Source organism: Crinia signifera, chromosome 9, assembly GCF_055691185.1.
Source record: "Crinia signifera chromosome 9, ASM5569118v1, whole genome shotgun sequence".
NCBI lineage: Eukaryota > Metazoa > Chordata > Amphibia > Anura > Myobatrachidae > Crinia > Crinia signifera.
Genome location: NC_139225.1, coordinates 92,156,242 through 92,176,181, shown reverse-complemented (window position 1 = coordinate 92,176,181; position 19,940 = coordinate 92,156,242). Strand labels below are relative to the sequence as shown.

Below are 19,940 nucleotides of genomic sequence, written 5' to 3'. Positions count from 1 at the left end.
ATTTTATTAGAGTCATTTCAAGGGACAGCACATTTTGTAAAGTTTCTCCTTTCACTCCTCTCAACCACAATGATGACTTCCAGCAATGCAATCAACAGCTGAGTAACCAATGATAAGCTGTCAGTGCATATCTCCAGGTCACATTTTTACACCATCAAAGTGCAGATTTAGACTTGTCCACATCAGTATCGAATCCTTAGGGGAGGAAGGTGGCATCCCCTATCAGACCCATACCTCCCAACATGACCCTCTCCAGGAGGGACACAATGGTCTGTTTCTGGACTTCACTCTTAATTAATGATTACTATTACCTGCATTGAAGCAGCTTTCTTAGCAATCATCCTGTTTAAAACAGGCGATGGCAATCATAAATTAAGAGGGAAGTCCAGAAACAGAGCATTGTGTTCCTCCTGAAGAGGGTCATGTTGGGAGGTATGGTCTCAGACCCAATATGATGATGGGGAAAGTTGAGTGTCTTCCATATCAGTCCCCACTTACTCATACCAGGTGTGTCTCCCAATAATAAATCAGTTACTCCAAGGGCCCAAAGGTCTAAAGACAGCTTACACTGAACTACATATCCAAAAACTCAATTAGTACCTCAGTCAATTTGATTATACAGTACCATCTGTGCACAAGCATGGATATCTTTCAAACCTGGACTGTTAGAGTACCTTGAGGACTGAATTTGAGAACCACTACCTTCCACTAGAACAAGGAAGGTTTGTATATATTCTGTAAATCTGTAGCAGGGGTGTAGCTAGAACTCTGTGGTCCCTATGCAACATTTTTTAAGGGGTCCCTGTCCCAATGTTATTAGAGAGAGACTGCTTGGTAATTGTATTTTATGCCTCATAAAAGTGTCCGGTACTTGTGAGTTATCCGGGCGTCCGATTTTTAAATCGGGTCGGATCGGGACATCGCATCGCATCGCATGCGACCATCGGATGCGATGCGATGCGATGCGATGACCCGATTTTTCCATAGGAATCAATGTTAAAATGGACTGAGTCCATTTTAACATGGAATTCAATGGGAAAAAGGGGTCCTTTTCATACCCCTACTATCCAAGTGGGCATGGAGTTGGATATAAACCTGTGGCGAGCGTAGCGAGCCACCGAGCCCGAAGCGTGGCGAGCGTAGCGAGCCCCGCGAGGGGACACGGAATACCGTCCCCTCGCGGGGCTCGCTTCGCTCGCCACGCTTCGGGCTCGGTGGCTCGCTACGCTCGCCACAGGTTTATATCCAACTCCATGCCCACTTGGATAGTAGGGGTATGAAAAGGACCCCTTTTTCCCATTGAATTCCATGTTAAAATGGACTCAGTCCATTTTAACATTGATTCCTATGGAAAAATCGGGTCATCGCATCCGATGGTCGCATGCGATGCGATATCGTATCGCATCGCATCTGATTGTATGCCTTAACTTAAGGCATACAATCAAAAAATCGGACGCCCAGATAACTCACAAGTACCAAGTGTCCTACTGTAGTTCATTTGTGAACTGTGGTAGTGCCTTAGGTAATGTTACACAGCATAGTAGTGCCTACACATTATATTACTTTGAAGGGCTGCCAGTACACAATAAGCCACACAATGGGGGTTATTCTGGTTGATTCACAAAGCCGCAGCCTTACCGGTCCACCAAACTCCGCCTTGCCAGTGGCTGGCGAGTGGCGACTCGCTCCCAGGGGTTTGCGAATGGATACACAGTAACATCCATTCGCAGGGCAGGGGGAACCTCCCACATCTTTAGATGGTCACTGACCATCGAAATATGTGGAAGGTGCACGCATAGAAAAGTGACTTTCAAGTCACTTACATATGCGTGCACACTGGGAAGGAAATGGACGGGCAGGTGACACCCGGTGATGGCAGCTGCCAGCCCCCTGCCCTGGCATCATGGCCTCATTAGCATGAGAACGCCCTGTGTTCTCAAGGGAACACCCATTAAATGCTGGGAGTTCCAATATGCTAATGGAGCCGCCTGCCACCCCACGCCCCTCTCCACACCCCAGCCCGCTGTCCTGGGTGCGTGCAGGAGGGCGGAGCTAGAAGCAGCTCAAATGGCAAACCTGAGATGCTTTCAGTTCAAAATCGCTCAGTGTAGACTGGGTCAGACCTGGTACTGCAAAATTCCACAGTTAGTAATTAGCGGCGGAGTCAGTAATGGTAAGACTTTTATGAGCTGCTTACCTGAGCAATACAGAATTGTATTTTGGTCATACTAAGAATATAAAACATAATTTCTATCTGAGGCACAAAGTACTAATATTCAATATTGTGCATATGCAAGAATTAGACAGTCTGCAGCCATTTAGGGAAGATTTCCTAGCCTCTTTGCATCCCATGGGTCACACAGGCAGCCAATGGTGTTGCAGGTGATCCAATGCTGCATCCAGGGTTGGTGCTAGGGTGTTCAGCACCCCCTGCCATAGGCGAATCTAGAATTATGGTAATGGGTGGTCCCAGATCCAGACGTAATAGAAGAGGGACCTTTGCGCGGCGTAGCCGCGCGCCAAAAAGGGGGCGTGGTCTCATGGGAAGGAGGCGTGACATCACAAAAAGGGGTGTGGTATTACACATTAGACCATACACAGTAATGCCCATTACACATTTTAGCAAACTCCGTAATACCCATTACACATAAAGCCACACGCCGTAATGCCAATTGCACATAAGGCTACACAGCATAATGCCCATTACACATTGTGCCACACATCATGATGCCCATTACATTCTATATAACAAACCGTAATGCCCATTACATATTTGCCACATAAGTGCTTCTTACCTTCGTGCTCATTGCTAGGGGGTTCTTGCTTGATCGCACCATAGTACCCATTACACATGATGCCGCACACCATAGTACCCATTACACATGATGCCGCACACCATAGTACCCATTACACATGATGCCGCGCACCATAGTACCCATTACACATGATGCTGCACACATAATGTCCCTTACACATGATGCTGCACACATAATGCCGCTTACACATGATGCTGCACACCGTAATGCCCCTTACACATGAAGCCACACATTATGCGTAATGCCCCCACATACCGCCACTTGTAGCGTCCCTTAAGCAATGCCCCCAAAAGTGCCACTTACTGTAAATTTTTATATGAGCCTTCGCTGCTGCTGCAGGGAGAGATGGAGAGCGGTGCAGCTGCTTCTATGGGGAGAGGAGCAGAGTGCAGCGCAGAGCACGCTCCCACTACCCTCCTGGTGCCCCCTCTAGCGGAGTGGACTTTTGAAATATTGTGCGCGCTGTTGTTGTGCGTGACGTCGGGGGAGCACGCTGAGCGCCGGCACCACATGATTAAGGGCGGCTGAATTCAGAGCACTGCAGGTCATGGCTGTTTGAAATAATACCCCTTTCATAACAGAAAATGCAGGGATTTACCCGGGAATATGGTCCCAGGATCATGCAGGGACATTCCCAGGCTGACCCCTTATACACCAGCCTAGTCCCTGCATTTTCTGGTGTGAGGGGGAGAGACAACCACTCCCCTCTCCCTACCCCCTTTTAACCAACCAGCTATATCTTCGGAACCAACTGACCCATTTACATGAGACCAGTATCATATTGAAGAACTTTTGAGTTGGCTTCGAATGATTTTGGTACTGTGCAACTGGGCTGTTTGGTTCCAGAGAAAGAACATAAACAGTCATGAAATTACATTTAAGAAATAAAAAAATCGGTTTAACCTCAATATCCCTGGAACCAATTAACCCATATAGATCCAGCCTGGTATCAGATTGAAGGCCCAGCGATTTGGGTCAGACTGAGATCAACCTCGAGCTTCAGTGATGCCAAAGGGAGAACTGGCAGCCTTTGAACTGGGTGGGGGTCAGAATTAGCGGGTCCCATGTTATCTTATAGGGAAAACGTTCCAGCTTTGCCTGGTCGTATCTCCGGTTCCCAGGGGGCTAGAGACACGGGGCTGGGCTCGTTGGAAAGCCCCGTCCCTCAGCTACAAAATGGGCTAATGGGTGGTCCTGTGCACCCCCGGACCACCCCCTAGATTCGCCTATGCCCCCTGCAAACTATAAATTTGTGCCCTCCCATACTTTACAAAGAAACAATGTGTGCTGAGAACAGATGCTGATTAAAAAAATATGTATAATGCCCATAGTAGTACCTCTTATACACCTAGGGGGTGATTCTGGTTGGTTTTTAAAAGCAAACTCCTTCTTTAGTGGACAAAACCATGTGCACTGCAGGTGGGACAGATGTAACATGTTCAGAGAGAGTTACATTTGGGTGAGCTATTTTGTTTCTGTGCAGAGTAAATACTGTCTGCTTTATTCTTACACTGCAATTTAGATTTCAGTTTGAACACACCCCATCCAAATGTAATTCTCTCTGTACATCAGCCCCACCTGCAGTGCACATGGTTTTGTCCATTAAAAAAACGAGTTTGCTTTTGCAAACCAACCTGAATCGCCCCATAATGTGCTCTGTAGCAGCAGTGCTGAAACTAGACATTGCCCTGTGCCAGAAAAGGAATTGGTGCCCCCACACTCCCACACACAAAAAATAGGGACAGAGTGCGGGGCAAGAAATTAGGGCATGGCTTTGTCGGGAAGGGGTGTGGCCAAATAATAGTACCAATTCACATTACACCACACAGTAGTGCCTCTTATACACATTGTGCCAGCTAGAGGATGGATGCATCCTAGGATGCAACATGATCACTAATGCATGCAAGGAGGCAGCTACTTATACCAGACACCTCCTGCTCTATTACCATAGTGATGGATATTGGTGTATTGCTGCTGCTTCGATGCCTTCTCCAACCACATCCTATAATTTTTTTGGAGAGAAAGTGGGGGACCACTCAGATTTTTCTGCTTACCCGCAGAGATGGTATCGATTATGCACTGAAGTGTAAGAAACACATATAAAACACATACTTTCTGCCTTTTAATTAGTGTGCATCACATGTAATCAAGGAGGTGACATTTCCCTTTCAATGCTTATAATGCTGAGCTGTGACTTGAATAAGAAAGGCTTCCCTTTATTTTACAACAGCAATTATTTATACACTACATAAATAGATAGCTGATTATAGACTGCTCACTCCTGCCAGAATGAAACAAAGAAAGGGTTAACCTAAGGCAGGAGGAGTCTGCATTTTAGGCACTAGGACCTGGAAGCAGTCTCACCCACCCTGGCTGGAATCCCTTGACTAGAAGCTCAGATAACAAAGGCAGATTGAAAATAGCCGTCATTCCAACAGCATCCTCAGCTTGTACCAGTGGCAGCACGGTGAGTAGCTGCTTTCCAGTAACATCCATGCATGTTCATCTATACCCACTCCCTGGCAGAGGGGGCACAGGACAATGCAGATAAAGGAATGGAGTATTCCCTGTGCTGTATGAAACATTCTGTAACACACTTGTACCAGCAGCTTATTTGTGGGAGACAATATTAATGATTCTGTATTAATTGGAGTCTGTGCGTCATCTACTACTATTAGTATTCTGTGCAGGGACTTAGTTGAGGCAATGAATGGGATGGTAATACTGTACTTGGTAGAATGAATGGGTAGAATATATCATTGTATAGAGGGCAGTAGTTACAGAGGACAGTCATCCTTTGCCTTATATAGGTGACAGTCATCAGACATTGTAATGTGCTGTCATCTTATAAAGTGCTTGTTACAGTCACATGAGGCTTGTTAAAGACACAATACCTGGAATAGGTCCAGTGTCTACATGATACAGGATAAGTTCTAACCATTTAAACATGCCAAATACCGTGTAAAGTCGATTATTGGAACAGTCATTAATAAATTCAATTACAAAAATGAAATTCAATGAAAATACATTAATAAGTGCATTGTAGTGTTTTCTGATGTATGTAACACACCACAATGAGGACCAACCTTATCATGCCCAGAGAACACAGTAAGGAGAGAAGAATTGAAATGAAAGGTTTTTTTTCCTAGAGATTGAAGTGTATTAGGACAATGAACTCCAGTTCACTGCCTTAAAAGAGGTGTGGACTTCTATTGTTAATGTGGCTTTATAGTATTGTAATAAAATATCCCTGAGCGCAGTACAGCTTTGGTGAAGGATGGAGATATAGTGTAAAACATGCAAAGTACAGAGAAATGGGAGAGGCCAGTTGTCATATGAAATTAACCCATCAGTGGCTAGCCCTGAATTCAGTGCTGCAGAAATGTGTTAACAGCCCCCATGTTCCACCCATCCTCTGCAGCATGGTGTTTAAGGTGGATGTGATAGACATGTCTAGTGAAAGCATCCAGATATGCATTTGCCTGGAACAATACACCGAGCGGATTTAGAACCGGTTATCCTTAGCATATTAGCATATTGGTGCTAATTGTAGTACATACATGTTCACACTGACTTCTCAGTAGTGCTCAGCAATATTGTCTGGTACAAATAAATCATTTCTTAACACTGTGTCTTGCTAAACCTCAGGAGTATTTTTGGTTGGTGTAGGCGTGAGAGAGCACATGTGGGCGAGGGTTAGCGTTTGCAGCTACTGATCAATAATCCTTTGTTATTGGGAGACATGGTACATTGAGCCTATATGGTGAAGGCACACATTTAATGAACAATGCTACTGTTACGGTCATTCATTTAATCATATTTGCATATACCCATTTTAATGATAACCTTTCTGCATGCACTCCTATGTGTGCATGCACATTTGCATATTTGGACGTGCCGTTTGGTCTACACCATAAGTCAAAACAAACGTCCACCCACATAAAGCAGTTTGCTAACGTGCATGTAGGTTATTGGGATTATGCTATACTTATTATAAATTAAGTAATTTAGCACATAGTGATCACAGGTAAATTATGCCATAATGTGATAGTGTTTTTTATGTCCATTGATCTGCATTGAAAGGTATAACACTTCGTAGTCTTTCATGTGGCAGTTAATATAATTTGACTTTACCAGTGCAGGTATTCAAGCAGTTTCTAAGATATATACATATAATGCTCATATGCAGCCTATACATTTAAATATGAACAGATGACATAGTGTACATGTCCCCCAATAGCTACTGTGGTGTTTAACACTTATTAGAGGTTATTATTGTATTCCCCTAAATACAACATTAGCATATGTAGTTATTGTGTCTGCTTTACCAATGCTGCATTGATTAGTGTGGCAAGATGGGGTCCTTTGTACAGAAGCTCAATTATGTGCCAGGTGTTGGTAAGAGCTAGGCAGAATGGGGCATTCCCATAGTCAGATTCCTGAATATGTATGTGTCTAAGCACAGGATTAGAGAACACAATGTCGTTTTGTGGACAAGTAATCAAGAGGAGCTAAAAAGAGTGGAGACAGCTTTAATTAATTAATATATGTACTACTGAGCAATGGTACTTGAAATAAAAGCAGCTATGGCACTTGAAATATGTAAAAGCAGGCCCGAACCCCATTCATTCAAAGTACAAAGCCCCAACCTCCTTCCCACCCATAACACACTTTTGCTCTTCTTCATGCAACACCAGATACAAAGGTTCCTGCCAGGGTCATGCAGCCACTAATTATTATGGCTACAACCCCATTGAATGACACCCTGGTGGCTCAGGCACTCCATATACAAGAGGGAGTGGCTTACACTCCCAAACCACTCCCCCACTAAGTACAAGGGGGCCGGCCAATATTTGTCTTGGCTACTCTGTCAGTAGCATGTTCATGTGGCACCCAGTCCCCGCTGTTCTGTTGTGCCGAATGGAACATACCAGAGGCAGAACTCTGGGAGAAAATGGATTCATCTGCCACCGGGCTCCTGCTTCCGAGGGGGCACCTGTCCTAACCTGCAAGTTTAAATCAGTTAATTGAAAGCCATCAATATCGCTTCTGTGACTGAGTTCTAAAATGTGTCCTCTGTGTCTCTCCCTATCTCTATTTAGATACTGTATATACAGTATAGAGAGATAGAAATATAAATTTCAGAATGGACACACGTATAGATTGTATAAGGTTGTGTGTGTGTGTGGGGGGGGGGCAACCAGTATATGTCTTGCCTCCGGGCAGCTGGGACGAACTTACGCCATTGGAACATACAGTGCCATTGCCAGCAAATGTCAGGACAGCGGGACAGATAGTATCCCAGATTTGGAGCTAATATAGATAGTTGGTAATCAGTCATTTTTGCAACTCATGTGAGCTTGAGGAGCCACAGCAGAAAATATCTACAATAACTGCACAATGTATTTATGTGGAGAGACCATGTGGTCACCGGAATCCTAAATATGTGCAACGGTGCATGAAAAATACATACATAGCCATGGATGATTTTCTCATTGGAAACATCTTGCTTTCTTTAATTCTGCCATGTAGATAGGTAATCTTCATTTTTACATTGTCATGTTCGCTTCAGACTTGTACTGTAATCCTATTTGAATATCCTGCCTCACACGATGCTTTTACTGGCAGCTTTGCCTTCGGTCATACTACTTGCAGGACATGCCATGTGATAATTGCCTTTCTTGTTGCATCCCTTTACCATGGCAACTGATTCTTTTGTGCCGACTAGGGCTGCGGCAGAATCAAATAGATGACATCATGCCACATGTACTGTCTTTTATATTTAGGAAATGTGCTTGGCTGATGAGAGAATAAAATACATTCACAAAAAAATGCTATAATAAACTATATTCTCTTTAGAGAGGTTTTATAATAAAACTTGAACACACTGTACAATTAAATTAAGGATTTGGGAATAAAACATGAAGCAATAAATGGGAGAATGTATTCGTAGTCACACCTCGGCCATACCTCAGGATGCTAGCATAGAAATGGTGGGTGTCCTTATATCAGCTGCTTATCCGCTTTTAGACTGGCTGGTGTGTAAGCAGCATGGAATCTGGGCTTTTGGATCATACTCATATATGTCATGTCTGTCATACAATGTTGCTTCAACTATATTTCCTGAAGTTTATATACAGTAAATGTTTTAATTGTATCTGTTATTATTTTTGGACTGTGTGTAAAGGAGATTCTTTGTTGTGTTGTATATTTTGTTATTTTATTAAGACTTGAATCTTCTTAACTCGGTGACACATACATTTGGCACGCTCATTGAATTCTCAGCAGATAACACATGGTGGCAGCTGTCTGGGAGATGGTGAAAAAGGAGGTGTGTTTTGCACAGATTCATCTTGAATGAGGTCTGGAATATTTAAATTATTTAAAGGCTTCCATTCCTACAGATATTTAATTGATCATTGACAGGTCTTCTTACAACCTTTACTAAACATATTGCTTATTCCCATATACCATATATACTCGAGTATAAGCCTATTTTTTCAGAACAGTTTTTATGCTGAAAAAGCCCCCATCTGCTTATACTCGAGTGAGGGTCCCACTTGAGTCAATAAGTTTTCCCAGTTTTTTTGTTGTAAAATTAGGTGCCTCGGCTTATATTCGGGTCAACTTATACTCGTGTATATAAGGTACCTTATGTATAGCTACATAATTATGTCATTAGTTAAAGTTCTTTATTTTTATACTCAGTGCCATGGGATGCAATACTAGTTTGCTGTACACTCAATATAACATTACAGGTTTGTGCTACGTGTGTGTGTGTGTTTGTGTGTGTGTATAATATTTTGTGGCAGGAAAGCATATTTTCACATGAGGGTAATGTGGAAGGTCCTGACCAGGTTTTAGCAGCAGGAAAAATAGATCCAGTCCAGATTTCCTAAACTGATGTTTGGCCGAATAGCAGCACCTGTGGATTCTGTTATATGTGTGTCCAGGGCAGGAGGTCATTGCTCCCAATGCTGAAAAGTGGCTGGGTGATAGGCCAGTAATGTAATAGAACATTAGGTGCTTTGGAGTGTTGGAGTGTACCCTGACTGTGAAATATGTGTAAAACCCAGTGATATTGTAACCTTGCTTGCAAACTGTTAACCTGGTATTCTTTGTCACTATATATGTGTATATATATATATATATATATATATATATATTTATATATACACCATACAATAGATGATTAAACAACCACCTAAAACAATAGATGAGAATTAGAGAGGGTGACAGTCCTGGAGTACTACTGTACCTGTTTTTGATATGATCAACTACTGTATATGTTTAAGGTAGGCATCCAAGTTTTTAGCAATGCATAATAGGAGCGCTACATCCATTGTATTGTTACTTATATGTTGTGTGTTTTGTTTCCTTTGTACCAGATCCCTTGACACTTAATGTATACCCTCCATCTTCAGCAATCTAATGCTGGGTACACACCAGGACGACTAGGGCCCGATCCCCACAATCTCGATCCAATTCCGATCAATTGGATGTAGATTGTGTGCTGATTGGGCCCTTTTCTGACCTGGTGTGGACCGATACCGATCCGATGCGCGGTCCCGCGGGTCGGTCGTTATTGAGATCCTACCTGCTGCAGGTAGGATCTCAATGACGACCATACAGCCGGGTGCGGGTCGCCATCGGATCGGACCCGCTCACGGTGCACATCGTGAGCGGGTCGTGCCCCCCCTCGTCACCGTGAGCGGGTCGGACGAGACACTGACGACCCGCTCACGATGTGCATCGTGAGCGGGTCGTCCTGGTGTGTACCCCGCATTAGTCCCCAGTCGCTATCCTGGTCCATCACATTGGGAGCCATTAGTGGATAATACAGGGGCAATTGCAGGGTTTCTGGAGGGGGATTTCCAAATGTTAGACTGTAGAAGCCAGCTTGTCTGGCTGAAAACAGCATAAACTCACCTGGCTATTGGCAGGAATCCTTAGCTCACACACTGGATCTGGGCCCGGGGGTTCGGCTTATCTTGATTGACGGGTTGGCTGATTTGAATGACGGTTCAGGATAGGCTGCTTGAGGTCAGAGGTGGAGATTGATGGGGTGATGTTCTTGCTTCCAGAAGATTCTGCCTCTTGCTTCAGGAAACGTTGGACTGTTAAGTACAGACAATTATTAGCCTGTTAGAGATCTATAATTCCTTTATATACTTCACTCCCTATCTCTTTCCTTTTTCACTCTATTTCTTCCTACTCTTACTGCTAGACTATAACTCTATTACTTTAACAACTTTCCCTGCTTTCTATATTTTTCTTTAAGCGGCTGTGACTGTTAATATGGCTGGCAGGCCTAAGCGCGCTGCGGGGGCTCCCGCCAGGTACGCTGCGCTAGGTGAAGATGCAGGGTCTGTTCGGGCCAGAGCTAGGCCTCCCTGCAGGGTGGATGAGCGGGGGCTATCCCCCTCCCCTCGCCGGAGGGCTGCCGATACGCGGGCGGGACTGCCCGCTCCGGCGGTCATCAGTCGTCTGCCCGCTAAGTCTGGGCGTCGTGGAGGGGCTGCCGGAGATTCAGGAAATCCTCCGGCAAGCCCTGCGCGTCAGACGCGCACGCGGGGGCGAGCGGAGGGGACGAGGGCGTCAGAGCCGGCGCCTGTCCCCGCCGCGCCACGCTACAGCCGCATCACACGGCGGTGCTCAGGCGCTAGGCCTGAAGCATCCGCCTCAGTAACAGTCATGAGGGATGCGGGTGCCAGGAGTCACTCCGGACCCGCATCCACAATACAAGGGAATAAAGGGAATAAAACAGTGAGGGCACGGCGCGACGGTCGGGGGACCGGAGCGCGCCCTAAAAGTAAAAAGGGGGGTACAGTGCCTATGAGCACTCAGGGTGTTATAGCGCCAAGGGGAAGAAGTGGACGCAGGGGTGCCACGACAGACAGTACAGAGGGTGTTGCAGGCACTTCTTTGCCTGGAGCGCCCTCTGCTGCAATAAGGGGGAATGGCAGGAGGTCCCACAATAGAGGGAAGAAAGGGAATGAGAGGACAGCGCCATCTGGTGGAATGGGGTCTGATAGCAACCCCAGGGGACAATTCATTGAAGATATGCGACATAAGCTCACTGAGGCCGAATTTGCCATGCTCAAATCGGCCGTAGCTATGTGGCGGGATAATAGTGAGGATTCCACTGAATCCGGGTCCTCAAGCAGTGAGTCAGGTGAAATGCGTTCTGTAAGTAGCGAATCCGCTCAACAGGAACAAGGGATCATGGCTGAGTCAAATGAAGAAAATGGGGATAGTGATAGGGACCAACAAAGTGATTCACACTTGAATCCAGTAGAAGGGTCCAGAAATTCTAACGCTAGATCTAGGCGGGCAGCACGGAGAAGGCTGGCCGCGGAAAAAGCTAATGAGGCCCATAGGGTTCCACGAGGGTCTAGGCTGCAGCCGGGTCTCTCCTATGCCGATGCGGTTAGGGGGAGTAATACAGCTACTACCACGGTATCATTGGACGCATCAGCGCTTACATCCATATGCGCTGCAGTGGTGTCGGCAGTGGCTCCCCTGTTAACCACCGTACAGGTGGACAGGGGACCACAGCTCCTACGGCGACTTTGGAGTCAGTATCTGACATCATAGCTAAAGCAATAGCTCCGACTATTACTGCGGCACAAGGGGGAAACGCCGTTTCCTCAGCGGAAAGGGCATCGCCGAATGTTTCAAATGTTATGGGGGTTGTTACTGAACCTCTATTGACAGGTCAAGAATCAGCGCAGCAAGCTATGGAGGGAACTTCATCAAGTCGTGGAAGGGGCGAAGGTGGAAGAAGGAGGGCAGCATCATCTGATACTGGTGAGTCTACGAATGATCCTGACTGGACAAATGATGATAATGCTGGGTCTAACAGTGGTGGGTCGGAGGACTCATCTGTAGAGGAAAAAGCTAGGCGAAAAAGATCTGCAAAGTCCCGGAAGAGACGGCGCAGAAATGAAACCTCGGATTCCTCGTTGGCATCGACGTCTTCCGAAGATAAATCATCTTCGGACGGCGTCGTGAGGAGACGCAAGCGAAAGAGGCGTAGAGAATATAGGTCCCATAGCTCAGGCTCCTCTAATGTATCGGTCGAGTCCGACGCAGTGCAGTGCGCGAACACCGCTGTTAAGCGGTATTTGCGCCCTAGGGCTAGGGATAGGATCAGAAAAGGGCGCTATGTAGATATCTTTGCTTTAACAAGCAAAGATAGGCGGGCCCTCCTAGCCGCAAGGAAGAAAGGACCCTCTAACGAGGATGCCTTTCGTACATATAATAACTGGGTAAGAGGCATACTTATTTTTGCGGACTGTTATTTAGAAACACACCCAGATGAATATGTGAACCTGGTGAGATACCAGTTTCTTATTCATAAACTCTACACCTCTTACGTCGGTCCCGGTTGGCGGATCTATGACGAAGAGTTTAGGAGGAAGCAGCATGGCCGGGAGGTGTTTGATTTTGGTAAGAAAGACGTAGAGTTATACGTCGAAGTTACCGAATCAGCTACACCTCTTAGGGCTGCTGAGAATAAGGGGTGGGTAAGACAGTATGGGAGTAGGCCTTACAATAACGTTAATAAGGGAGGTAATACTAAGCCTGGCCATGGTAAGTGCTACTCATTTAATAATGGGCAGTGCAGCCTGGGAAACCGGTGTCGTTTTCGGCACCTTTGTCTCAGATGCGGAGGTCCACACGCAATCAAGGATTGCACAAAACCACCAACTGGGGGGGGAGGTGGGGCTCAGCCCACGACAAAACAGAGCCGCGGTCCAGCGGCACCTGTCGTTGGATAGAGCCCCAACTCCTATAGTATTGGTCAGGATGTTACCATGGCTGGAACGGTACCCGGACAGGGATGGAGCTAAATTTTTGCAGTCCGGATTTTCAGAAGGTTTCCAATTACCTGTTTCCGCTCCAATTAATACGGGAACTAGGGGAAACTTACGCTCCGCCATGGAATATCCTGACATAATATCACAAAAAGTTGAGGCCGAGGTAAAACTAGGTCGCATGGCAGGCCCATTTTTAACACCACCAGTTGAGGGACTAATTTTGTCCCCTATTGGGGTGGTTCCCAAGAAGGTTAAAGGGAAGTTCAGGCTGATTCAACATCTTTCTTGTCCTAGAGGGTCGTCTGTCAATGACGCCATCGATGACGATTTGTGCACTGTTAATTATTTTTTATTTGAGGACGCTATAGACATTATTCGAAAGATTGGTCCTGGTGCCCTCATGTGCAAATTGGATGTTGAATCAGCTTTTAGACTATTACCTTTAAATAAGAACGCATTTCAATACATGGGATTTAAATTGAATGGGGGTTTTTACATAGATAAATGTTTGCCCATGGGTTGCTCTATTTCATGTGCTTATTTTGAGCGCTTTAGCACATTTTTGCAGTGGTGCCTACAGGAAGTGACGGGAGCTGACAGCATTACTCATTATTTGGATGACTTTCTTCTAGTGGGTCCTCCAAGTTCTGACCTGTGCTTTAAGTTACTAGAAACAGCGCTTGATTTATTTAGGGATTTCGGGGTTCCCGTGGCAGGGGGAAAAACCGAGGGACCTACTACGAATTTGGTGTACCTTGGAATTGAAATTGATTCCGAGCTGGGTCTGTGTAAACTTCCTCTGGATAAGGTACGCCGTCTACATGACGAAATACTTTATGCCATCGCGGCTGCTAAGTTAACACTTAGACAGGCCCAATCTCTATTGGGCCTGTTTAATTTCACATGTAGAGTTATACCCATGGGCAAAATATTTTGTAGAAAACTTCAACGAGCGACCGTCGGGATTCGCAAACCCCACCATTTTCTACGTCTATCTTCAGAAATGAAGAGGGATTTGAGAGTGTGGGAAATGTTTTTGGATAATTTTAACGGCATATGCATATGGCAAGCTCCAGCTGTTGCAAATGCGGAGTTGGAATTATATACCGATGCTGCAGGATCTTTCGGATTCGGCGCATTCTATGCGGGACGTTGGTGCGCAGATGCCTGGCCCGAATCTTGGGCACGAGACGGCATGACTAGGAATATGCTATTATTGGAAATATTTCCAATAATGGTCGCCTTAGAGCTTTGGGGCGCAGAATTGGGAAACAGGGAGGTTGTCTTTTGGTGTGATAACCTAGGGGTGGTACAATCCATTACGCAACTGAAGTCAACCTCTCTCCCAGTTCTGCGTATTTTAGCACGGATAGTGATGATGTGCTTGGCGAACAACATTACGTTGCGAGCCAAGCACGTCCCAGGCGTGCTTAACGAAGTAGCGGATGCATTGTCCCGTTTCGAATGGGTAAGATTCAGGCAACTTGTGCCTTTAGCCCAGAAGCATGGTGAACAGTGTCCATCTTTTTTATGGCAGGTGCCTCTGGAGGGGTAGAGGAGCTGGCCCTGCGGTCGTTAGCGCCGGCGACTTTCAGAGCTTATCTGGCCTCATGGGAGCGCTGGAGCGAGTTCATGATTGAACAGGGTGGCACAGGTAAGAGCTCTAAGCGTCTTATTATCGCCTATGTATGGAGCCTGTACTTGGAGGGTAAGTCCAGAAGTTTTGTTGGACGCTCTCTGGCAGGCATATCATTCTTTTTGCGTCTTGGTGGGAAGAGAGACATCACCAAGTCTTTCATCCTTTCCAGGATGCTAAAAGGATGGGCCAGAACCAGGCCGGTTTTGCCCGACAGGCGCCGGCCGATTGATGCCAGCCTGTTGCGTCGAATCTCGAGGTCTCTAAGAGTAATTTGCTCAAACGATTACGAGGTTCGACTTTTCAGGCTGGCCTTTGCCATGGCTTTCCATGGGGCGTTCAGAGTAGGCGAACTGGTGTCCGCAACCAGGGCATCTCCCTCGCCTATGCTGTTCAACCATGTCGACGTGCACCACGACGGTTTGTGGTGCAAGATACTGTACAGCGTTCAAAGACCGATGTAGCAGGCAGGGGGCAGTGGGTCCATTTGGGTCGGAGTGGCGACCGCCGGATCTGTCCAGTGGTGGCGGCTCTGGCTTACGTGGAGTTGCGGCCCCAATTGCCCGGGGCCTGGCTGATGCACATCGACGGGTCCCCCCTTACTAACTTCCAGTTCAGGTCGGTTTTCAGGCGCTGTATATTGCATCAGGGTCTTTCTCCAGCCGACTTTGGGACACACTCTTTCCGTATCGGCGCCGCTTCGGCAGCCGCTGCGGCGGGTTGGTCTCAGGTCGACATACGAGCACTCGGAAGATGGCGGTCTGGTGCATTTAAGCGATACATCAGGCCGACATAGTCCAGTGAGCCCATTTGAGGAGTAGCCGCTCGCCCAAACGCGCTTTAGTGTTTGGGGGGCCTTGAGGAATTTTTTGTGTTATCACCAGTCTTAAATTAGGCTCTAGCCAACTGGTGGAAGATTTGTGTTTTTTGCCTCAAGTCAAATCGGGTGACCCACCCCCCCCCCCCCCCCCCCACTTCACAGGAAACAACAAGTAGGGATTATAAATTAATTAAGTGGGTCAAAAAAGCAATTAGTCCTAAATAGATCACCCAAATCACAGTCCTATTAGTTATCAACAATTTAATATAGAACTCCAAAATCACCTTTAAGGGAATTTCCCGGGCCCGTTAAATTTTTTCAAGATGTTTGCCTTTATTTCAAACTTTCTAACAGTATCTATCATTTCGAATTACAGGTCAACGCTTGGACACCAATATGATTTGGATGGTGGGGCATTCATTTATTTATTGGTTGTCCTTGTCCCAGGTAACCACGGATACGGAACGTTTCCCCGAGACGCGATTTATCCGTTGGCTGGGGCGTAGAGGTATGAGGTGGTCCGCGTTGAGGGGTCTTTTGGATGAGTCGGTTAGGTCATTTGGTTACCCACTTTTTGTCATCATTCACTTGGGGGGCAACGACCTAACGCATAATTCCGGTCTCAATATACGATTTGAGATTAGGAATTTATTGCTGGATCTGATCAGAGAATGGCGATTTTGCCGTTTCTTTTGGTCAGAGATTATACCTAGGAGGGTTTGGAGAGATGCACTCAATCCGGGTGCCATCGATTTGGTACGGAGGCGGATCAATTCTGTAGTCGGCAGGGCTATAGTAACGGAGGGCGGAGTGGTCGTCAGGCACGAGGCCATATCCTTTAGAAACGAGACCTTGTACAGGCCGGATGGGGTGCATCTCTCTATAGTAGGCATGGATTTGTTTTTTCAGAATCTGATAGACGCATTGAGAAGTTTAGAGGTTTAGTTGAGGGAGTTTTTGTCATTAGGTTGGTGGCGGGTCAGTTCAAGTTGAACTGATATGGCGGAAAGAATGGTAGTTTAAATTAGAGCTGTATTTACACTTAGCTGGTGGTTGATGTCGAGATGTGGGCATCACCGATCCAGGTGGGCCCACATCTGGACCTTAACGATCATCTACTTCGGATAGGGTAAATTGTTGCGGACATTTGTAGTTTAGGGCAGGTGGCCCAATTTTTTGCTGACTCGGGCAGAGTGGTGAGCTCTGCCTTAGTGATATGCGAGGTCAGGGGCAGAAGCAGAAGGTCAACCCCCTGACCTTAAGGGCAAGTGGCCCCTTTAGAAAAGTCCGCTTCGAAATTGTGCCGTTGTCTTGGACGCTGGCAGGTGGCCGGTCCTTGGCAATTAAGGGCAGGAGGCCCTTAGATCCGGAGTTTGTTATTTTTATTACTTTGTTATTTTCCAGCAATGTTATTTATCTTGCATGCCGTTCTTTGCCCGCCACCTTAGTTAGAGCAGGGACATAAATTTTAGTTAGATTCAAATAGGCCGCCCCTGCTCAAAATAAATAAGCCGTCCCCTTTAAGCCCATTTAGTTGTACGCGTCTTTATTTCTTAGATAAGTAGTGTGAGTGTGGATGAATGCCTATGTCTGTGTGGAGTTTAAGACTGTAGAAGCCAGCTTGTCTGGCTGAAAACAGCATAAACTCACCTGGCTATTGGCAGGAATCCTTAGCTCACACACTGAATCTGGGCCCGGGGGTTCGTCTTATCTTGATTGACGGGTTGGCTGATTTGAATGACGGTTCAGGATAGGCTGCTTGAGGCCAGAGGTGGAGATTGATGGGGTGATGTTCTTGCTTCCAGAAGGTTCTGCCTCTTGCTTCAGGAAACGTTGCCCTCCCTCCCGCCCCAATTGTTAGTCAGAATTCGTTTTGAGAAGTCGTTGCATTTATTCGTTTAGTTGTTGTCGGCTTATTTTGTCTTGGCGGAAAGAACGGTAGTTTAAATTAGAGCTGTATTTACACTTAGCTGGTGGTTGATGTCGAGATGTGGGCATCACCGATCCAGGTGGGCCCACATCTGGACCTTAACGATCATCTACTTCGGATAGGGTAAATTGTTGCGAACATTTGTAGTTTAGGGCAGGTGGCCCAATTTTTTGCTGACTCGGGCAGAGTGGTGAGCTCTGCCTTAGTGATATGCGAGGTCAGGGGCAGAAGCAGAAGGTCAACCCCCTGACCTTAAGGGCAAGTGGCCCCTTTTGAAAAGTCCGCTTCGAAATTGTGCCGTTGTCTTGGACGCTGGCAGGTGGCCGGTCCTTGGCAATTAAGGGCAGGAGGCCCTTAGATCCGGAGTTTGTTATTTTTATTACTTTGTTATTTTCCAGCAATGTTATTTATCTTGCATGCCGTTCTTTGCCCGCCACCTTAGTTAGAGCAGGGACATAAATTTTAGTTAGATTCAAATAGGCCGCCCCTGCTCAAAATAAATAAGCCGTCCCCTTTAAGCCCATTCAGTTGTACGCGTCTTTATTTCTTAGATAAGTAGTGTGAGTGTGGATGAATGCCTATGTCTGTGTGGAGTTTATGATTCTAGAGCAATTGTTGCAAGCCCATGAATGTTGCATAATCATGAAACAAGCAATACTGTAGTAGTTTATGTACAGAAGTACAGTACTTTAGACATAGGGCGGTATTCAATGAGCCAGAATCGCCAAGTTTTATGGCGATTCTGTGTTTTTATCGTGTCTGACGGTGATTTTTGGAGCCCCAAATGCGAATCACCGTATTCAATGAGCTGAAATCGCCGATGACTACCGGTGAATGAAGCAGCAATCGCCAAATGTTATTCTCTCCAAATCGCCGTTTTTGGTCTATAGGATTTTACATGGGGAATCGACGGTAGTTGAGGGGAATCGCCAAAAGTGTATTCAATGAGAAGTTGGCGATTCCTTTTTCTTCTTTCATATCGCCGTTCCTCACCGAGTGTCCCTCGTCATTTTTTTCTGGTGAACTTTTATAGGAACATGTGAAATAATTGGTTTGAAGTGTTCTATTTAACTATGCAAGTCTAATGTATTATTATTTGCTGCCCTTGTGTGATGTCATGGTCGTAGAAGTGCTATACAAATATATATTTAATTTTTTCAGGCATTTTTTTTTTCTCCCACAAAGCACTGTTCTTACCCATGGTGCACCTCACTTACCCATGATTCTCCTCCCCACCTCACTCCTTCGTTTGCCCGTAGAGCAGAATACCCAGCGTTTGCCTTATGCTGTATGGGAAGCGTTTGTACAGGGTAATTTGCTTTTTTCTGGCATTTCTCTGCATTTTTTTAAACAACTGACTACATTAATGCGGCTGTATAGGGAAACGCCGGTATGGCTGAGAATCGCCGTTAGGGCCGGCGATTCTCAGCCACGTTGAATAGGGTTACTTGGCGACTCCCCACGAATCCCCATGCATGGCGATTCACAGCTAAAAACCGGCGATTGGCAGGCGAATGTTAAATCTGGATCACTGTGACCAGCGATTCTGGCTCATTGAATACCGCCCATACAGTATACAGGCCCAGTGATCATGGTAAGCCACTGACCAGATTCTCTCTGGTGCCATGACTAATCACTCAGATCCACTGACACACACAACAGACTTGGTAGGAAAATCTGCTGCCAATGGGCACGCACAGTAGCTCCATTCTGTGGGAATAGAGAGATAGACAGATAATACATATAAAATAGCATTTTATTATGCTGTACATCTTTGACTAAAAACAAGAATTAATCATAAAGAAAATGGAAATCTATGTGTGTAGTATAAATTACAGAACAATGGGGTAAATGTTTGAAGCAGTGATAAGAGTGGAGATATGCACCAATGGAGCATACTTATCTACTTCAGGGT

At 45.9% G+C, this 19,940-nt stretch overlaps 1 protein-coding gene across 1 annotated transcript in view; it reads left to right on the top strand.

Moving 5' to 3' along the window:
* Positions 1 to 5,132: 5,132 nt before the first annotated feature.
* Positions 5,133 to 19,940, top strand: part of DCX (doublecortin) — a 164,277-nt gene continuing 149,469 nt past the window's right edge. Inside the window, exon 1 of the mRNA XM_083159389.1 lies at positions 5,133 to 5,283. The gene's annotated coding sequence lies outside the window, so the exon portion shown is untranslated. The remainder of the gene's footprint in view (positions 5,284 to 19,940) is intronic.